Source organism: Cervus canadensis, chromosome 30 (assembly GCF_019320065.1).
Source record: "Cervus canadensis isolate Bull #8, Minnesota chromosome 30, ASM1932006v1, whole genome shotgun sequence".
Taxonomy (NCBI): domain Eukaryota; kingdom Metazoa; phylum Chordata; class Mammalia; order Artiodactyla; family Cervidae; genus Cervus; species Cervus canadensis.
Window position 1 is genome coordinate 9,551,129 of NC_057415.1, and position 21,792 is coordinate 9,572,920.

Genomic DNA, 21,792 nt, shown 5'->3' on the forward strand with positions numbered 1-21,792 from the left:
AGCTTCCCTCCGCCTTCAACCCTCGCAGGGAGCCCTCAGACCCTCCCCTACCATCTCCACCATCCGCTTTTCTCCTCACAGCCAGCAAGAGACTCCACCTCAGGGTGAACCTGCTGCCCAGCACACGGGAGAGGACCCAGGGCCTGGGAGGCAGAGGGGCAGACAGAGGGGACAGAGGGTAGATGACAGGATGGGAGCAGAGAGCCAGGGTGGTCCGCTCCTTCTAGCTCCTTCCTGGTCCCAGCTGGGAGGGGCGTGGGGGGTGAGGAGAAGGCCTGGCACGAGTGTAATGCATACAAGCAAATACACACACACACACATGCGGGTCCCCACAGGGGGAGGGGTGGCTTCTTCATCAAAGTCGCCTCCATCAGCCCGATGAGTTACTGTAAGGGCCGGGCCCTGGGCCAAAGAGGCTGCAGCTATGGGAGCCGGGCGCTGCCGAGAGCGCTGCGGAGGCTGGGGGATGGGGTACCAAGCAGATGCTGCACGGCTGGGGGCACCCAGAAAAGGGAGACACCCGGGGAGAGGGGAACGGAGAGGCAGGGAGAGAGGGAAAGCTGTGAGCCGAGTCCCTGAGGGACAAGAAGAGACCAACACAGGGAGAAATGGAAGAAGAGACACAGGAAGACCCGGGGAGCACAGGATACTAGCAGAGATTCAAGGGCAGTGGGAGAGACACGACCTGGAGAGAGCCACAGAAACGAGACACAAGCAGGGTCTCTGTGCTCACCGATAGCATCTCTAAGCCCACTCAGCTCCTGCAGTGTAAGGGGAGGATGCTGTCAGCGCAGCCGTGCTGGCGGATCTGAGACAAAAGCAGGGCTTCCAGGGGGCTGGGGGGCTTCTAAAGCCAAGAGCCTAGCCCCTAGGGGATAAGAGTGGATGGAAACCCCACGCCACCTACAGGTCCAGGAAGTCCCAGGCCACTTTCACTTCTCTCTTCCCTCCAAGTCCCAGCTGGACCCATTCCCAGGTAGGGAAGCTGAGGCCAGAGATATCCACCTCTGCCCTGCCCTAGCTCACCTCAGGCCACCCATCCCAGGGCAAAGAGCATCTTTCCCAGGAATTTTCCAAGTCCACACCCACGGCTCTGGGATAGATCTAGAGCAGAAATCCTGTAAAGCCCCAGATGAGGGCTATGCGAACTGGCCCAGGCTCCACAGACCTTTCCAGAGGGCCAGCCTGGCCTCCAGCCCCAGACCCAGCAGTGAGGAGAGAGCAGAAGGCACCCCACTAACAAATGCCCAGCAGCCCAAACCCCTTGTGAGCAGAAGCCCAGCTCCTCTCCGGACACAGAAGCCCAGTGTCGCCACATACACACACATAGGTGACACATCAAGAGACCATCCTAGCCCCCAACTTACCGTCATGTCCCATGATGACAGAAGGACACCACTACACAGTCAGAACAACATTCACTAAAAACGACACAGGCGCACAGGTGCCAATGCCCACGGGGTAGTGCCAGCCGCCACAGGGGTGATGATGCACCGAGTCACAGTCACACACGATGATGCCAACAAACAGGGCAATGACCCCTGTGGACACTGACACAGTCACGGTGACAGTCACCTTGGTTTCCAAGATGCAATGAGACCGCCAGTCACTCAGGCTGACAGTGACGGTGACATCCACAGTGATGCAGGGAGGCTGACAGACTCGGTAAGATGGACAGTCACAGAGAGTAACACCAGCCCGCAGAAATGTTGACACCATGGAGGCTGACAGTCTCCAGCTGTAACACTGACAGAGTGACAGGCTCTGGATCAGGGATCTCAACTACCAAGCTTCTGGCTTAGGATCCAGGGCCCAAGACCCCTCTCGCCAGTCCCAGCAAGGTCCCAGGTACCCTGCACCCCGACCCTCACCCCCTGCCCAGCTAAAGGTAAAACCTAAGAAAGGGAAGTGTGAAGTTTGGGAAAGCCCCTATTCATCCTGCAGAAATAAGGCAGGTTAAGTTAATCAACCCAACCTTGAGGAATCCCTGCCACATCCAGGGTGAGGATGGGAGCTCTGAGCACCACTGCCTGGAGCCCAGCTCTGACTGTCTGCTGATACGCAATAGTGTGTTCAGAGCTTTAGGCTTCAGGGTGTTGGGTGGTGTGGGTGTGCTGAGGGTCAGGTGGGCTCAGTCTGGCCTGGAAAATGAATGAATAGCAAGGGCCCACGTGGTGCCTTTGAGAAACTGAGACCTAGTGAAGGTCACTGGCCTGGACCCCACCCCCCTGGCCTGGGGCTGGGGTGAGGTCAGGAGTGTTTCTCTGATGGAGAGCATCTGGCCTACAGTGGGGGCCATGGGGACATCTCCATGGCTTCCAGTCCCCTTCAGCAACCCCAGACTCTGGGATCCTCCAGGAAAGGGGAAAGGCACTTTCTCTTGGGGCCTCATCACCTTCTCCTCGCCCTGCAATGGCCCTATGGGACACATCCTGGGAATGAGGCAAGAACCAGGACAAAAGGACCGGCGGATTCGAAGGCCTGGGGAACTCTACCGGCCTCAGACCTGCAGAGGAATTAGGGTGAAGAGAGGAAGAGAGGCACGTACTCTTGGGGATGGAGAGAGAAAATGAGGGGCAGGCCAGGGGCAGAGGCAGGGACAAGGCCATGGTGGGCAGGGAGGCTCAGCCCCGGCTGGCCGAGCGGGAGCCTGGGAGAGACAGTCTGGGCGGGCGGGAAGCTCCAGGAGCGGGAGGAGGGGCTGAGGCCAGAAGGCCCCCAGATCCCACCAGGCCGAGGCAGCCTGGACAGCGTGGGCGGTGAGGGCGGGGGCAGAGGCCGGGGGTGGGGGGAGGCCGAGGAGGGAGGCCTGGCCCCTGGCAGCTGGCCCGGCAGGCCCCCCACGGGGGAGGGGGCGGGCCCAGGTCAGGGGCCAGCTCCTGGGCTGGGGCCGGCTGGCCATGGGGCAGGCTCCCACTCCCCATGGCGTCTCTCCCTGTGGCTGAGTCTCTGGTCTCTTTCTTTCTCTTTGACTCCAGACCCGGCCCTCCTCTCAGCGCCTCCCCCCCCCCACCTGAAGGGGTGCAGGGCCCAGAAGCTGTGCCTGGGTTCAAGCCTTATCTCCTCCTCCGATGCTACCCCATCCCCACACACTCCAGGGCAAGCCCCCCGTGCTCTGGGGGAAGGACACTGCCCAAACATAGCCCCACTCCTCCCCCATGGAAGGGGGCAGGGTGAAGCCGAGCACCAAGGGGAGGGGGGCCAGGAGGGAGGCAGGGGGTGGGGAGCAGTCCCCCAGCTCCGCTCTCTGGCTGAGGTTGTGGAAAAGGAGGCGGCCCAACGTGAATGAATTGTGGGGGGGGGGTGGGTATCCGCACCTGCTATTGTGACCTCCACAGCCGGAGATGGGGGCCTGGGGGGGGGACAAGATTCCAATGGATTTTGGCAGCGGCTTGGGCTCTTGAGTGCTCACGCCCCCCACCCCCCAACCTCTTGCACCGTGGGGACCCTGAGATCAGCATGTGCGTGCCCTGCTGCACATGTGTGCTGGCGTGTTGCGCGCTTCCCATGCCGGGCCTGGCTGGGCCACTGGGAGGTGTCCAAGGGAGATACCCGTCCGCATCGCACCAGCCGGGCCCACAAGTGGAGCCCCACTCGAGCCCTGTGTGCTGCCTGGTGACCTGGGCGCTGGCTCGTCCACACTCGTGTATGCGGGCCTGGACGAGAGCAGTCCTCTAGAAAGGTCCAGGCTTGCTCCCCGAAAAGTCATCTGACCCAACCTCTGCCTCTCCAATGGGGAGCAGGAAGGGGCAGAGAAGTTCATATCCTCCCCGTGGGCACATGGGCTCTGGACAGCTTCACAGCATTCTGAGATGCAAGAACTAACTCATCTCCCCCTAGCCCCAGTCCAGAGTCCCTCCTGGCTTCTAGGAGAATCAGGAGGATCCCTCCATGCAGAAGAGGGCCACACACCAGTCAGGTTAGGTCTAGGGGGAGCCAGGCGGCTCCTCATGGAGGAACAGACGCTGCAGGAGGTTATAGACAGCTGGAAGGCCTCCATGGAAGGCGGGGGATGGGCAGGTCAACGGGGCTGACCAAGACTTCCCTCAGCTGACAGGGGAGGGGGCTCGCAGCAGACTCACAGCAGATGAGGCAGGAAGGAGGCTGCAGAGCCCTCTGTGGAGACAGAAGGATGGACAGAATCGCTCTCCAGGCTTGGGGGCTGGGACAAAGACCTCTTTGCCTCAGCCTCTCCCACTACCCCCCATGCAGGGCCCCATCACCACTACGGTGCAGACACAACCTCGAATACATACAAAGAGGTTGACGCTCGCAAGTTGTGTATATGTGGGTGCATGCGCATGCACACACACACACACACAAGGGGGGGTGGGCAGTGCGTGTGAAGCGTCGATGTGTAGCAGAAAGAACTGAAGATGGTCTTTCGGACAGAGTCAGACTTGAGTGGGGGGAACAGAAACTTCGACTGTCTTTAAGTGTGCTGTTCTCCTCGACCCCCCTCCACGCACGCACATTGCACACACTACTTCTGAGGAAGCTTCTGGTCTGCTGGGCAAAAGCAAGCCATCCTTCCTCCCCCTTTCTCCCCTCCGCACAGTGGGGAAGCCAGAGCAATCTGTTCCTGATGGGTAAACACAGGCATGAGTATGCGCGCACACATGCTCACACACACACACGCTCACACACACACACGCTCACACACACACACACACCCGCGATTCAGGGGCACACAACACCCGGTGCTCACTTCTCCCCAAGACGAAATGCACACTCAGGCTCTCTCTACCATCGCAGAGCTCCCCAAAGCCCTCCATCTCCACCACACAGCTAGAGCTTCACAGACACACCCAGGCACCCCTCTCGCAGACACTGGCATCGTATTCTCCCATTACCGCCACTCATCACGGCCTCCCACGTGGACACCCACTACCACATCCTCGCACACGCTGGTGTGCATGCACACAAGAATCACAGTCACAGTCACACACACAGACTCTCACACACATGCTCAATCAAAACAGTTCTGGCCTCACATATGGATACCAGCACACACTCAGAACAGTCACCCTTGCACACAGACACTGTAGCACCTCCAGAAACTCAGAGTCCACTGCCCCCACCCCCATCACCCTCAGCCCTCACACCTCTACACCCGGCATAGGAAACACACACATACACACCCAGAACAGTCACTCCCTGCTGGGACCTTGGGTTGCCAGGCCCGTGCTTAGGGGAAGGGAGGATAAAGCTCAGGGTGGCCTAACACAGAACGGGAAAGTTTATAAAAATTGAGGAAACAGAACACTATTCCCTACTTGGCTCCTTTCTCTCCTCACCCTGCTTTCACCAGCATTCAGGAATGAGGAGAGATCCTGGCCAGAGTGGAGCAGTGAGGAAGCCCCCAGGCGAAGAGATGGTGGCATGGTGGCAGCAGGAGCCAGCAAGCCCCAGAAGCCAGCCTGCTCCCCAGGGCCCTCCCACCTCCCCTCCTCACCACTTCTTCTCCAAGAAGAGGAGCAGCAGCAGCTCACAGCCTAGCTACCTGCTGGGTGAGCCCAGGCCTCTGGGAAACCTCTCTGAGCCTACAGCTGTCTACAGGGCACCTGAATGTCAGGCCTGGCTGCAGGAAGTGGGGGAAGGGGAAGGAGATGAGACCTTGACCTCAAGCCCCAGCCCCTGCCAAGGCCCTGTCATCACTGTCAGACCCGAAGAGAAATGGAGACAGCCCTGGCCAAGCCAGCGCTGCCCTAACAAACCACCAGGACAAGAATCCTAAAGCGTCGTCCTTGGACCCTGCATCCCAGCCACCCCACCCCCCACCCTGGCCCCCATCACAAGAGAAGACGCTGTGTCGCTGTCCAGGCAGAAAGGAATCCGGGCTGGGCTGGCCAGGCCCCAACCTGGGAACAACCGTCAGTGCTGTTGACATCCTCACCACTTGCTGCTCCAGGTGTAGCGTGAGCCCTGATGCCCCATCCTAAAGCGAGCCTGCCTGGACTCCACGGACCAGGCCTGGGAGGGAACACCGGGCGGCAGAGCCTAAGGACACCACAAGGCAAAGCCCAGGAAGCCAGGTGACGGGGACTTAGGGAAAGTGACAAAAGAATTCAGGCAGCCGGGTTAAGGGAAGCCAGGTGACAAGGCTCCAAAGAACACAGGCTGTGGGGGCCAGATGAAACCAGGCCGCAGGGACCGAAGTTATTTAGCTCAGAGGTGGGGACCAACGAAGCCAAGCAAGAGGCCCACAGGATGTAGGAAAAGAAAGATATTGGGAGCTCATCCCTCTGTCTGGACGTCACCCCCACACCCGGGGCCTCTCTCTCAGTAGCCCCCTTCCCACCCCGGTGGCGGTCCCCTCCCCCAGGCCAATGGACACGGCCAGACCCCCTCCTCTTGCTGGAGGCCTGGTCCGGCTGCAGCCAGTGGGCCCCGGCCCCATCCCTGGGACCTCAGGAAGTCCCAGTCCCTCCCACCGGCTGCAGAGGCAGAGGGGGGCTGCTGGGGGGAGAGAAAAAGAAGAGGAGAGAGACAGCTTGGCAGGGGGAGCGCCGAGCCGCCGCGGGGGGCGGGGGCCGAGAAAGGAGCGGGAAGCGCCGGGGCGGGCGGGCCGGCGGGCGGCGCGGGCGGGGGTGACAAGTTCTCCGGCCCCGCGGCCGCGCGGCCACTGACCTGGGTCCCCGCGCAGGCGCCCCGTCGGTGCCTCCGGCGCTCCGTGGGTCCGCCCGTCCGCCCGCGGGCATCGGGCCCCCCGGGGCTTCGGGGCTGGGGCCCGGGCGGCCCGGGGAGCCGGCGTGTCCCCCCACCCCCGAGAGCCCCGGCGGGCGGGGGGCCGAGCCGCTGCGAGCGAGCTGGGCGGCGAGCGGCCGGGGAGGCGGGGAGGAAGGAGCGCGCGGCGGGCGAGCGAGCCGAGCGAGCGGAGGGAGCGAGTGAGGGACGGCAGGCAGTGAGGTCATCCTTTGAATCTAATTGTCTGAGTCAGGAGGAGATGTGGCACTCGAGGCAGGGGGAGGGGAGGGGGAAGGGACCCTCCTGGCTCCGGCCCACCACCACCCCCGCCCCTCCTCACCCCTGGGGGCTGCCGCGGCCTCCCCTCCCCCGCCCGGGGCCATCTTCTCAGGCCAACTGGGACCAACCCCGGCCGGTCTCACTCAGGGCTGACCTCTGCAGCGAAGGCTCTCCGTCTCACATCACCCCCAGACAGTCTAATCTCTAGGGGTGATGGGGAGCACCCCGCCCCCGCTCCAGCTTGCCTTCCTGCCCGTCTGAGGTCAGGGGAAGCCCCCATTCCACCCCAGGTCTACTTCTGCCCTCCGAGGAGAAAGGGGGAACTTCCAGCAGCCTCCTAGGGAGCTTGTGCACTCTAGAAGCTGGAATCCCCAACTCTACTCCCCGAGTGACCTGCGTTGAAAATTTGGGGGAATCTGGACATTGAATCACAGCTCACCTCTCTCCCTCCTGAGGATGACAGTTCAATGCCAGCCAGTCCTCCAGTCCTGCACTTTGAGGGGCACGAGGACCCCCAGTGGACTGCATGCCCAACCCTTCAGGAGGGTCAGAAGCCAGGCCAGACACCTAAGGTACCCCAGAGGCTGCTCAGGGGAGCAGGCCACTCCAATGGTTTGGGGGGAGCAAGATGGCAGTTGGGCCCTGGGCTTGTCAGGTGTGTGCACATCCATGCATGCACACAGGAGCACATGCACACGTGTGTATACACACACACACACACACACACATACCCACGGGATGGAGGGGGAGACCAGGAGGCTGGGGATGCTCACACAGAGGGCCACACAGCTCTCCCCTCGCCCCCATGGGGGAGGGGTGATAAATATTTAAGGGGCTTTTAGCTCTGAAGGGGCCGAAGCTGGGGGAGGGAGGGGGATCCACGATGCCTGATTAATGGGGTTACGGGCTTGGATCAATCCATCCGCCCGCCGCCTCCCTCCCCCTCCTCCTCCCTCCCTCCGCCTAATGCGCTTTATCAGGAGACGCTTTTCTGACTTGGCAGCGTCGGGTGTTTTAAATAGACCCATTTAGAGCAGGGGTTGGGGGAGAAAGGAGGGGGGGAAGGGAGACAGAGATTGAGACAGGCTGGGAGACAGAGACGAATCAGAAGAGAGAGAGACAAGCCCGGAAGAGAGAGACTGGCAGCGGAGAGACAGAAGGAGATGCAGGGACACGGAAATAAGAGGCTGAGGATGACACTCCCGCAGAGGCTGAATTGGGGGGTGGGGGGGGACGGTGATGGGAGGCCAAGGGGAAGCTTGGGGGGCTGAAGAGCTGAAACAAACCAAAAAGAGAGAGACAGACGCAGAGAGAGGAAATGAGCCACCAAGAGCAAGGAGAAACCGAGAGAGGTTCTCTGCAAGGGCTGAGTGCTAGCCTGGGAGACAGCAGATATCTTTTATTTCCAAAAACAGTTTTTCATCCACTTTGTTAAATTAAAAAGCTGTTTTTAAAGCGGTGCTGAAGGTGCTGCTGGGGGAGGGTGGACAGAACTGCCAAGTCCTCCCTCACGGCCTCCTCCTCTGCCCCCACAGAAGCCGTCTCAGCCTTTCCCCCCCGGGGGTGTTCTCCAGCTCCCCTGCTCTCTGCGCTCCTCAGGGATCCCCAGGGAGAGGGTCAGGGCATCTGAGCTACTGTTCATTGGCAGAAAGTCCTTCCTGCTGTCTGGCCTCAGTCCCTCCTGCTCCAGGGAGCCCATTCTCTTGCCTGACCGCTAGCCTTCTCTTCTCCGATCCCAGTTCCGCTCCCTAAGGTGTCCCCAGTGTGTGTGGGGTGATTAGCACAGCTCAACAGCTCACTTTCCAAACCGGCCACCAAGCTCCTCCCAGGTGTTCCCCTCATTGTTGTGCAAACCTGAACTTCTGATAGACACCCCACTCCAAGTTCTTCAGGTCCTCTGGGAACCGGGAGACAGAAGTGTAACCCTCTCCAGCCTTCTAAAGTCCCTTTTCTACTCTTCAGAACCCCAGCTCCATTTTAAGTCCCTTTTATGGCCATGATGTTGTCAGCCTGCGATACACTCGGCTCGGACCCCACCCTCAACAACACCCCACTGCTAGTTCTGAAGGGTCAGCCCCCCCACCCCCACCCCACTTCCAGGCCGGGAAAATGGCCAGTCTGTTTGGGAGCTGAGATGAAAAGCCCTGCCGGCCTTTGTGGGCCTCTGGCGGGTTTTCGACAATAGGCCCTTCCGTTCCGCTCCAGCGCCTCGATTTCTTGAGCACCCCCACCCTGGGGCTGCCAATCCAGGGGCCTTGCCTGGCCAGAATGAAAGGCGGAGAGTCAGGCCCAATCCCCAAGGCTGGCCTCAGAAGATTTTGGACTTTCTGACCCTCCATCCCATCTCCTCCAAGCCCAGCGGCTCCCCACCAATCAAGCCAGAGAGATGCTTTGGGCAGAGAAGAAGGCTGACAATGAGACAGAAACATGCTCCCATATCCGGGATTCAGCCCCAGCAGTGCAGAATTCAGTTTTCTGACCTGGCTTTGCCCTTGCCTGTGTGATGGTGGGTAAGTCTCCTCCCCTTTATAGGCCTGTCATGGGGCCATGAAAAGCCTCAGGAGGAAGGAGGGGGGAAGAACAGGAAGGGATTGCAGACCCTCCTTCACTCACATCCCCAGACCTACGGCCCCCATGGCACCTGCCAGCTGCCCTGAAACTGACCTGCCTCCCCCGGGCCCCCAGCACATACCTCTTCACCAACGGCCGCACACCGAGCACATCAATGTCCTCCTCTTCCTCCAGACCAGGCTCTTCTGGAGACTTCTGAAACCAAGCGGGCGGGATGATGTGACAAGGCTGGATTCTAGAAGGGCAAAGGGCACAAATCAGGCCACAGAGGAGCCACAGACCTTAGTCGAACTCAGAGCTCATTTCACACTCACAGCCCCACTGTGAGAAGGGGAGACTGAGGCAGGCAGCAGGTCAGTGTCCAGAGGAGAAAAAGTTGGGAGTGGTCCAGACTCCCTGAAGCACCCTTTGCAGACTTTAGGTTCTGAACCGCAGCGACAAGGAGAGGCCAGAAGCCAGCGGCCTGACACCACACACAGATGCAAACCCACAGACCATCTGAAATCCCCACACAACTGGTTCACAGACACAAGCACCTCCATGTCACACACATCCTCCCATGCACATTCACACAGGGACACAGGGCCCCCAGCAGGCAGAAACACACACCATCATACTGTCCTCTCCTCATCACCACTATGATTTATTGAGCATCTGTTATGTGCCAGGAACTGTGTTAGGCACTTTATGTACATGATCTCATTTAATCTTCATGACTTCTCCATGAGGTAGGTTCTATTATTATTCCCATTTGACAGCTCAAAAAACAGATTTCGGGAGGTTAACTTGCCCAAGATCACATAGCCGATCAATTCCAGACAGAGATTTGAGTGCAAATCTCACTCTGGAGCCCTTCTGCTAGTGCAGCTTGCCTCTGCAGATCTCTCCCCAGCCAGCACAGTGCCTTTCCCAATAATAATGGGAACAGCTAACACTTGCTCAGGGCCCTTGATGAGCCAAATACCATGATGAAGACCTAACATACAGTTTTGCACCAGATCACCAAAACAACCTTTGAAGGTAATCCTGTTCCCATTTTGCAGATGAGAAAACTGAGGCTCAGAGAACAAAAGCACCTTACCTTGCCCAACGTCACACAACTGGTGCTGAAGGAAGCTATTCTGAAAGTCATTGTTACTTCTAGGACTCCAGTTACTTGAACAGAGCCCTCGACTTCTACAAGACCCTGGAAGATTCTCAGGGTCCAATTGCTCCATTCCCCACCACAACAGGTCCCAACTGTGTCTGCTAAAGGCACGATTAGGTGCCTCAACACATACGCACGAGAAAGGAGCTCCATGTCATCTAACTCTGCCCGGAGAGGCAGAGGTACCGCCAGCCAGGGAGAGATGGCCGGAAACTCAAACAAGGTGTTAGGGACAGGCTGACTGGTGGTAAGAGATACAGACACACCGACAGGCCCACAGAGACAGAGACAGGAAGACAAAGACAGACACCCGGGGCTGAGGAATGACAGAGATGGTGGGGAAAGAAGACAACAGAGGGAGAGGAGGATACAGGCTGACATGAAAAAACAGACAGATACACACTGACATACACAGACAGACAAACAGAGAGTCATCCAACCTTCAGGAAAAGAAAACTCTGAAAGCAAAACAGGACGCATGTATAAGTGAGCGTGTAGGTGAGGACACATTCGAGTGTGCCTGTGTTGGGGGCACGCAGAGTCTGTATCACGACACACATTACACCAGCTGCTTCTAGCAGTTTCATCTGATTAATAATAAATGCCCCATAATTACAGCTGCTCCCCCCAGCCCTTCTTCCTGTTTTTTTTTTTTTGTCAGCTGCCGCCAGGCCAGCCCCCTATAGACCCCCAGGGCCCCCTCCATCCTCACCTGCTGCCTTATAGGGGGCTGAGAGGACATGAGTGGGGGAAGGAGGCCAGACTCCCAATCTGAAGGGGAATACCCATTTCTCTGTGGCAGATTAACGCCCCATGCCTTTAAGAAAAAAGTCATGCCGTTTAGGTCTCACTCAGAACCCTCCCCCAGTTCCCCTGTTCCCCTGGTATAACCTCTGAGCCCTAACATGGCCAAGGGGCCCAGGTCTGGGATGCAGAGAGATGAACCCTTCATCACTCACTGGCTGCAAGAAATCTCCATTCACCAAGTTACCCCAGTCTCAGAACCCCACAGGCTCAAACGCGGAAGGGACCAAGACAGCCCCCCACCTCCCACCTCATCATTCCCACCCGGCAGCGCCAGAGTCTCTGCCCACTTGTACACTCCCACGCGTTGGACACCCGGTGACTCTGCCTCCATTCCTGAGCCCCCTGCTCAAGGCCACCTCCTCCCAGGCCCCCCACCCTAGCTCTCCAAGGCAGCTCTATCAGAGTCAGCTGTGGGTTTGTGCTGATCTGTTTCTAATCGCTGGGGCCTGGTTCACGCTTGCCCACCCCCCCCCAATATTGATTCCATTATTTGGAGAGTCATTGACGTCAGGGACCTGGATGGGTGCCAAAACCGCCTTCTCTCGGGGCCTGGGCCAGGGCCCAGCCCCCATCCCGCGATTTCACGGAGGGGCCCAGAAAGGTCAGCTCATGGGCCAAGGTCACATGACATCTGTCCTCAGAGGCTGGGCTCATCTTACCTTTCGGGGACCACTGTGAGTCCCTTTCTTCTGGGGCAGAGGAGCTCCACAGAGGCCTGGGGGTCAGAAGTGAGGTGGGGATGTATAAAACGGGGTGTGGAAGAAACGCACCGGGACTCGGGCTGCAAGGAAGAGCTCTAGAAGGGACAGAGTCAGCAGCTCAGAAAAGGCTACCTGGGGAAGATATTTTCCTTGGTCACACACCATTTTGGAACATCCTGAAGCTGGACTTGAAATGGTTACGACTGACTGCTTGATTTTTATGTCTGCTATTAGTTGTACCTCCAGGCTCTTTGAGAAGGAAATTCTTGGTGGCGCGAGATAACAGATTACCTTAAATGTTGCCTAATGTGACTAACTGGCACCACTCTTTTAGAAACTTCTGTTCCCTACAAAGGGAAGGCTCTGTCTCTTGCGCAACTCCCTGCCCATGCTGCCTGCCTCAGTTTCCCCGCACTCTCTCTGTCTCTCCTGCCTCTGTGCCTATCCCATCAAGATGCAGCCACTGCTATCCCAGCACCTCTGAGGCTCTGGCTGGACAGGGTATTTTTAGGATCTGAACTCTGTGTTCTCAAACAGACATTAATAACCAATACAGACAGTCCATGGTGCCCATAGCAGCTAAACCTCAGAAGTGAAAGTCGCTCAGTCGTGTCCGACTCTTTGCGACCCCAAGGACTATACAGTCCATGGAATTTTCCAGGCCAGAATACTGAAGTGGGTAGCCGGTCCCTTCTCCAGGGGATCTTCCCAACTCAGGGATCGAACCCAGGTCTCCTGCGTTGCAGGCGGATTCTTTACCAGCTGAGTCGCCAGGGAAGCCCAGCCTCAAAGGCTCAGACCTGGGGTCCACTGCCTTAGCTAGAGTCCAAGAAACCCAGACTTAGAGAAAGCAAGGGACATGCTCACGACCACGTGGGGGAGAAAAGGACTTTCCCATCTTCTGAAAAATCCTGAAGCTGGGGAGAGGACAGAAGTGAGCTCTGACCTCTGCCACAGACCTTTTCAAGGAAGAAGCTGCCCATCCTTTGCACTCCTTCCCTGAATACAGGGAAGTCCTTCCTTTAGTCTTGCCTGCAAATCACTTAGGGGCGATTCAAACCAAAAAACAGGGTTATGCCACAGAGGCTGTTGAATCTCAAGCCACAAGAGAGTCTCAAGCCCCGGAGAGTCCCCCCTCCCCACGGTCTGTCCCACTCAGTGTTCATTCCTCAACATTTCTTGAGCACCTAATCCCTGCTGGCCAGGGAATTAGGGACATGGCCCTGCCCACCAACACCACTCAGTCTGGCTGGAGAGAAAGATTGTTTACTCAACACTGGCTTCCCACTGTGTACCTTGTCTATAGCAGGGGCAGGGTGGGTGGGGGCTGAGCCTCGCGGACCCCCACCCCTAGGTCCCAGATTTCACAGGCAGTGAGTTACTCTGCAGCCTTGCTGAGCACTGCGAAAAGGAAGAAGAGGCAGTGTACAGTGGGGCACTCTGACCTCCCTCAGGACTAAGGATGCTTCAGTCCATTCCTGAACCCCAGGACGGGCCCTTGGACCGCCCGGGAGTCACCACCCTAGTCTATTAATAACTTTGGCCCCTTTGGACTGGTGTTCCAGCCCCAGCTTCAAGGAGCTGGTTCCCCACAGCTGTAGGGTCCAACTCTTCCCCACGTCTGCCCAGCTCCTCCTCTCACCTCCTGGGCTCTGGTGACCCCCAACCCAGCATGGCTCTATGCTTTGGGGGCCCTCTTTGCCCTCTGCAACCAGTGCCCTCAGCCCACGGGGACCACGGACTCCCCAGCTCCTCCCCACAGGAAGCTAGGGTCTGGGGTGGGTATGGTCACCCAGGGCCACTGGAGTTTACACAGCTGAGGTATTCCCCCCACACACCCCCAATCCCTTGGTGGGTCTGGAGGAGGGGTCAGCTCTCTACTCAACCTCCTAGTTCTCTGGGACCCCCCCTCCCAACCGTGCACACATGGTCCCCCCACCAACCCATCTGCATTTCAAAGAAAATACGTTCCATCTGTTTCCGATTCATTTACACTTCAACTCACCATGGGGGGGCAGAGCAGGGCGCCTTGCCTTCAAGCCCTCCACCCCCATAGGGGGGGCTGGAGAGCACGTGTCCCGCTCTGGGCCAAGGAGCAGTTACAGCCTAGCCATCTGAGCTGGAGGGCCAGTTCCATACTTCGTGGGCTCCCAAGGGGAGCTGGTGCACTGGCCTCCACAAAAAGAAGGGTGTAAAGCCCTGGGCAGTGTCTTCAAGGCAGGTGGAGTCCTAAGACTGATTGCAACCTGACCCAATTGCCACCCCATCCCACCCCCACTGAGCTACTGCTCTTTGGGGAGGCAGAGTGGAGAACCCCAGGCAGATGCTGGAGACAGGATAAGGACTCAGGCATTCCAGGAGACACTGGGAGATAAAACAAAACGTGGCCCAACCCCGTTCCAGCCAAGGAAAAGGAGAGAGAAGAGGGTGCGTTCCACTCCAGTCTTCTCCTCCAGCCACCTCCTCACCACAGATCTGGGGCTACCATCTCCCGCACAACCAGAAATTCGCCATCTTGGAAAGGTCAAAGAAGCCAGATGTCTATCCCCCTCAAGTCAACCTTCACGCTGCTCCCATCTGAAGAATGACTGGGATGGGGGAGATGTCTTCGGAAGACATGAGTCTTATTTCCCCATACCTGAGCCTCTCTATCACAGGATAGGTACCCAAAACTATTGAACAAAGATGTGCATGTACATGGTTCATAGGGAACCCTAAGGGTACATGTCACCCCTGAACCAAAAAGCCACTCAGCCATCCTGAGGGTGATTGACAGCATAGTCTCCTCTGGAAGAACAGGCAGAAAGGTTTAACTGAGTGTTCCCCCCACTCTCTCCACCAGCCCACAACCCAAGTAAGGGACGTGATCAAACACATATCTCTTCCACTCCCCACCTCTGGAGAACACAGATCTTGCAAGAGTCTCTGTTCCTGTTCCCAGCTGCCCTGAGACATACCATAAACCAGAGAATGCACAGGTGAGTTGAACCGTGAGTTCTAAGTTCCCCTGGGAATGTGAACATAATCCTAATGTGGGTTTGAGTGTCCTAGAATGGAGAGCTAACGTGGTGTGATTCTAAGTGTGAACCCCAGGGTTTCCATGTGAATATGAAAGCCTCAAGGTGCAAGTGCCAGTCTGAGTGTGAGCACTGGGGCCCTAGTGTGACTCTGAATCTAAGCCTCAGGATGGAAGCAAGTTTAATGTAACTACCAGGGATGTCAGTCTGAGTGTGAAGACCAAGACTGAAGTTTAGGTTTGAGTGTGAATGCTGGTCTCACTGTGCATGTGACTGTCAGTTCCAGGGCTGAAGTGGGAATCTAACTGTGAGCCCCAGGATTCCCAAACAAGTCAGTACAGGTAAGAGTCCTAGTGTTCATGTGAGGCCCTGGTCTTTGGGGCTTTCTGAGTGTTAGCTAAGGTTCCTTGTGTGAGTCTGAGTATAAGCACTGGGGTCCCTTTATAAGTATGGGTCCCTAAGTGATCCCAAGGATGGAAGTGAGTATATTGCATGTCCTAGTGTGAATCTGAGTGTGAACTCCAAGATGTGAGCATGCACGTATGAACCCCAATGTCCTAGGTGAGTCCTTGAGCTCAGATGAACCCCAGGTTCTCCAGGTGAGTCTGGGTGTGCGCCCCACAACGTGTGAATCTGAGAAAGCTCCAGGGTGTCAGTGTGAGCCCAGTGTGAGCCCTAGGACCTCAGGGAGCTCTGGGCATGGGCTCCAGTCTCAGTCTGTGAGCCTCAGGACAGAAATGTGAATCTAAGTGTGAGCCTAAAGTCCCAATGTGAGTCTGAGTGTAAGCTCCAGGACTGAAATGTATCACTGGAGATGACCAGAATATAAGTGTGAATCTGAGTGCAAGTCCATTGTCCTCTGGTAGTTCTGAGTGTGAGTCCATATGAGTTAAAGTGTCCCAGTATGAAGCTGAGTATAAATTCCAGGGCCCCTAGAAGTCTTGTATGTGAACTTTAAACTCCTACTTTTCACATAAGGCTCAGGGTCCCAGTTGGAGTGTTAACCGTGATGGAGTGTGAACCTCGGCTGCACATCAGCAATCCCGACCAGGAGCCTTAAGAACCAGCTCAGAGGATCTGTGTGGATCCTGCAGTGGGGCAGGTATGCAGAATCGATGGAGACACAGTCCCCTCCACCCACCAAGCTCGGGCTAGCCACTCAGCCATAGAAACATCTAACTGTCCAAGCTCCATTATCCCCACATATGCATTGGTACACAACCATACCCAGAGTTAGACACACAAAAATGCACTCAGTGTTTCAGACCCCCGGACAAACAGCAATTAGGGATGTATAAACACACCCAGCATTTCATACACCCACCACCTCCGTGATCACAGCCACAGGAATACCCCCAGTGACACAGACACAATTACACCAAGTACTACAGGCAAAGCAAATAGTGTTGCAGACACACTTCTCCAGCGGCATGCACACACACACCCAGTGCTGCAGACACAACACCGCCAGCCACACAGACGCTTCTCAAAAGAGAGACTAGACGGAAAGAGAAAGAAAATCCTGAATTTTCAACAAGGCGTGAAATAGTCCTGCCCGCCTGAAGCTACTGACGGGGGGAGGGGGCCAAGGGAGCGGGCGGGCGCGAGATCGAGCGCTGGAAGAGAGGCTCGGGAGAGGAGAGGCTCCGAGCCGAGGAGGAGAGCTGTCCGTCTGGTGACCTCCCCGCGGCCCAGCCCCCACGCACCGGGCGCTACACTACTCCGAGCAGCACGGGGACACCCAGGCCGGCTCCAGCAGAGCCGCACTAGGGGAAGACACACACCGGCAGACTCACAAAGAGGCGGGGATGCACCGCAGGCAGACTCACGGACACACAACACGGGAGCACTTACAAAGAGATTCTGGAGATACATCCAGGCGGACTCACGAGGAAACCACAGGCAGGCTCACGTCGACACACACACACACACACACACACACACACACACACACACACACAAGCGGATTCACATGGACACCCATATACCGGCGGACGCGCAACCGTCCGTTCACACCCCTGGGCGCTTTCAAGTCCAGATTTCTGCTGGAGAAGGAAGCCGCCTCTGGGCACGCGGGGGTCACTACGACCCCCCCCACCCCCAGCTCCGGAATTTTCCCAGACCCTGCGCGCGACGCTGAGAGGTGAGGGAGAACCCGGAGGCTAGGGCAATCGATCCCTGCCACCTCCCGCCGGCGGACTGTCCGCCCCACCACCACCACGCCCAACCCCCGGCGCGCCCGGACGTGGGGGGCTGCTTCTCCTGCGCCCCCGCCCCCGAGTTTACGGGCAAAGTTTCCCGTGAACTTTCCTGTCCCCCCCACCCCAGTCTCGGGCCCACGCACGTCCCCTCCCTCTTCCCGCGCGCACGAGGGCCGCGGATCTGTTGGTCAACCCGAGGGTTTGAGGGTCCGGCCGCGCGCGCTCCGCGCGAGGTACTCACCGCGCCCTCGGGCCGCCGGGGCTCCGCGCCTAGCTCTTCGACCGCCCCCGGCAGGGAGAGAGGCAGGGAGCGCGGAGCTAGCACCGCCGCCAGATCCCGCCGCCGAGCCCCGCGCTGCGCCGGCTGGAGCCGCCGCCTCCGCTGCCGCCGCCGCCCGCTCTGCACCGGCTCCTCGGCGCTGGGCGGCTTTAACCCCCCCATCCTCCTCCCTCCCTCGCGCGCTCCCTCCCTCCTTCCCTCGCCCATGTGACCGCGGGCGCCCGCCCGGCCGCGCGCGCCCTCGCTCCCCTCCCCCTCCCTCCTTGTCTCCCCGCGCCTCCGCGGCCGCGCGCCGCGACCCCCTCCCGACCACGGCCCCCGCGCGCCCCCGCCGTGGCACGCTCCCGCTCCTGGCACGCGCGGGCACAGTCATCCTGCGCAGGCCTGTGAGCCCCCACTCCCCTCACTCAGGCTGGCTCCCACCCTCCCCCCGCGGGCACACTTGCCCGCACTGGCACGCGTGGCCCCCTCGCCTTCACCCTCTCTCGGGAACGCCCTCCAGACGGCTGTAGTGCCCGTGCTTCACGCACAGCCCGGACCGCGGGTCTCAGAAACGCGCGCGCACCCACACCCACACCCACTCCGCCGGATCCCCCAGGGCCGATGGGCCCGCATCCAATCCCCCAGGGTCGCTCATTCACACTCCCTCGCTCACTCAGCCTTGGCCAGGTCTCTGCGGCGCACACTCCCGCACGTTCGAGCCCTGAGTGCCTCGCAGGGACACCCTGGCACACCCGGGGCCAACTCTCAGGGTCCTCCCGCCAACATCTCCGTGAGAAGAGCTGGAGCAGGAGCCCCCAGGCCCCACTTTGGGCCGGAGAGGCCAGCCGTCTCCGCCCCTCCCAGATCTTCTATCGCCACCAGCAACGACGCCCTCTCTCCCAGCCTTAGACACTTACACCCCTCACACCGAAGGAAGGGGGGCTGTTTGCTCGCATGACCCGAGGTGGACCAGGCTGGGAACCAGCCCTAACCTGGGAACCCAGCCCTAACCAGCCTGGGACCAGGCCCTCGCCTCCCACCAAGTCTCCAGTGATAAACCACAACTACCCCTCTCCCCTCTCCTTCTTCACCCTCACCTAACCCATCCCCGGACACGCGGCCTGGGGAGTGACCGCCACTGGGATGCGGGATGTAGGGAGAGTGCGCCCTTTTTGCCCGGATCGGCAATGCCAGAGCGCGAGCGCCAGAGTTGGGCGCTGGAGGTTCACCCCTCGAGCCTCCCTCTCGCAGCCTGGGCCTCTGGGGGGCGGGTGTGCTCACTTCACGCGCCCCCGGGCCTCGGGTCTGGCTATTACAGGGGGGAATTCAGGTTAGACAACCCGACTACTTCTGAAGCCACGGCAGAGCGCAACAGAAAGGGTGAATGCCAGGGGGCGGAGAACGAGTGGCCCACCCCCATCCCCACCCCTTGGATTTTTCACCTGACCTTTGACCCATAATCCCAGCTGCCTGGCCCCTCCCGGGAGCTGCGCAAGGTCTGCGGGCCGGGAGAGGGGGAAGGAAGTATCTCGCTACTTCCTTACACCCTTCCCTAGTAGGCTGCCCAGAGCGCCCGGGCCCTTTTCCCAACAAATGCCTCAGGGACTCCCATTGCAGAGGAAAAAACCTTCCCGCCACTGACCGGGCTTTTCACTTTTACTTCTGTGGCCGCAGGATCCCATCGGTGCAACCAGCAGGGGTCAGCCGGGGCTGGGGCTCAGAGAGGGCCAGCTGGGGCTTAGGGGGACACAGAGAAAGAGTGGCTTCCAGCCGAAATCAGCTCACGCCCACCCACAGTAGGTGTCTTCTATCTGGCCTCTCTGGGTCAGGAGCCTACAAGAACCCAGGCCACGGGCGGAGACAGGGTGGTGGGCACCGGGAAGGAGTGGAGACGGTGCGACAGAATCGGGGGGGGGGGCGGCGGCGATGGGGGTGTCAGGAATTGCCTCTCCTTCTGCGCCGAAACTAGGCCTGGGAGAGGTTGGGTGCTGGGGCGGGGGGCGCCCCTTTCCTCGAGGCGCAGTCTGGCGACGAGATCTGCGGGGTTCTTGGTGGGCTGACTTGACCTCCAGATCTGCCCGTGTCCTGGACTCAGCAGCTTTCTGCCAGGTTGAGATCAGAGGGGAGAACCGCCCCAGACCAACGTGCCCTCCCCACCTGGGGGCGCTGGGGGTGCCATAGGTTGTGCCCAAGCCCGCGGGTGCCGGGGCAGGGTCCGGGTGGGTCCGGCAGCCGGGTAAATCGCTGTTTCCGAGGATTAGCGAGGACCAGAGGCGCACGTCGGAACGGATTCCAGCGTCAGTCTATCCGCAGCTTCTCGCGGCGCAGCACCCGGCGGCCGCGCCCGCTTCCCCAGGGCCGCAGCGACACCTGGCGGGCATTGCGGGAGGCGCGTTCTCGCTCAAGCTGCGGCTCCGGCAAAGAGGCAGCAGCGTCCTTCTAACGGAGCAACGAGGGTGCGGCCCCTTTCTCCCTTCTGCCCCTGCCGCCTGGTCCAGAAGAGATTCGCCTTGCGTCTCAGTTGGGGCAACAGATTACTCGTGCGTTTCTGCTCCTGCTGGCTCCAGTGCCCTGTCTGCAAACGAGCTTCTGAGCTTTCTAAGTCTCCGTATTGAACCCTCCTTTACCCCATCTCCCTGGCGGCAAAGCCGAGCCTCATTGGTGGCTCTTCAAAGCCCTTGCAGGAGCTGGCCCTTTCTCCTCTCCGGCTTTAATAGGCGCCCCTATCCCCGGTAGCCCCAGCTCTGCATCAATCCCCTTCTCTTTCATGCCCACTTATCCTGAAGCCACATCCCACTTTTCTGACCCCCTCCCCCAACCCCACGCCATCTTCACCATCTGCCTCTCCTATGGGGTCAGCAGCAAATAAGGTCCCCAGTTCAGAGCCCTAGTGCCCTGCAAGAGATGGGGATTACAGATTTGAGCATTCTGGAAGGCCTTGGGAAATTGGAGGTGGGGGTTCTCCCTGACTCTGTAAAACTCCTCAGAGTTTTATAGCCGTCATGAAAGACTTTTGGCTCCACCCTCCTCCATCCTGACCTACACTTGGACCACCTCCCACCCACCCCCCTTTCCCAGGAGATAGCTGTGCCATACCAAGCCTTTGGGTGTCAAGGACCCTTTCCCATTCCTTTGTCCTCAAGAAAAGACAGCCCCCACCCCATCTACCTTTTCCAGTGCTCCTTCAGGAAATGGTGCTTATTTCTAACCTGTTAAACCATCAGAAAGGTCCACCTTGAGGCACTTACCTGGCTACCCAAAATCACAAATACACACCCAGACTGTCGTACCCCCAAATGCTGGACACACCTTATTTAAAATCACATGTCAGTTCAGTCACTCAGTCGTGTCCGACTCTTTGCGACCCCATGAATCTCAGCATGCCAGGCCTCCCTGTCCATCACCAACTCCCAGAGTCTACCCAAACCCATGTCCATCGAGTCAGTGATGCCATCCAACCATCTCATCTTCTGTCATCCCCTTATCCTCCTGCCCCCAATCCTTCCCAGCATTAGGGTATTTTCCAATGAGTCAACTCTTCACATGAGGTGGCCGAAGTATTGGAGTTTCAGCTTCAGTATCAGTCCTTCCAATGAATACCCAGGACTGATCTCCTTTAGGATGGACTGGTTGGATCTTCTTGCAGTCCAAGGGACTCTCAAGAGTCTTCCCCAACTCCACAGTTCAAAAGCATCAATTCTTCTGCACTCAGCTTTCTTTATAGTCCAACTCTTACATCCATACATGACTACTGGAAAAACCATAGCCTTGACTAGACGGACCTTTGTTGGCAAAGTAACGTCTCTGCTTTTAAATATGCTGTCTAGGTTGGTCATAACTTTCCTTCTGCGTGCGTGCTAAGTCAGTCAGTCGTGTCCAACTCTTTGCAACCCCGAGGACTGTAGCCCACTAGGCTACTCTGTCCATTGGATTCTCCAGACAAGAATGCTGGAGTGGGTTGCCACTCACTCCTGCAGTGGATCTTCCTGACCCAGGGATCGAACCCAGGTCTCTGATGTCTCCTGCATTGGCTGGTGGGTTCTTTACCACTAGCGCCACCTGGGAAGCCCATCAAGTCACACACCTAGTCTCAAAGAGTGAAATGTGTATATTGAACCTC

The 21,792-nt window shown here is 58.5% G+C and overlaps 1 protein-coding gene across 4 annotated transcripts in view; it reads right to left on the reverse strand.

Moving 5' to 3' along the window:
- Positions 1-17,841, reverse strand: part of CNTFR (ciliary neurotrophic factor receptor) — a 37,530-nt gene extending 19,689 nt beyond the window's left edge. Inside the window, exons 1-2 of one of the 4 annotated variants that reach the window (XM_043453601.1) lie at positions 17,652-17,837; positions 9,659-9,772 (exon numbers count right to left, since the gene is read on the reverse strand). The gene's annotated coding sequence lies outside the window, so the exon portion shown is untranslated. Of the gene's footprint in view, positions 1-5,896; positions 5,920-6,630; positions 6,809-9,658; positions 9,773-17,651 lie in introns of those variants that run through there. The other 3 variants (XM_043453607.1, XM_043453602.1, XM_043453606.1) reach the window with 3 other exon arrangements.
- Positions 17,842-21,792: the final 3,951 nt, after the last annotated feature.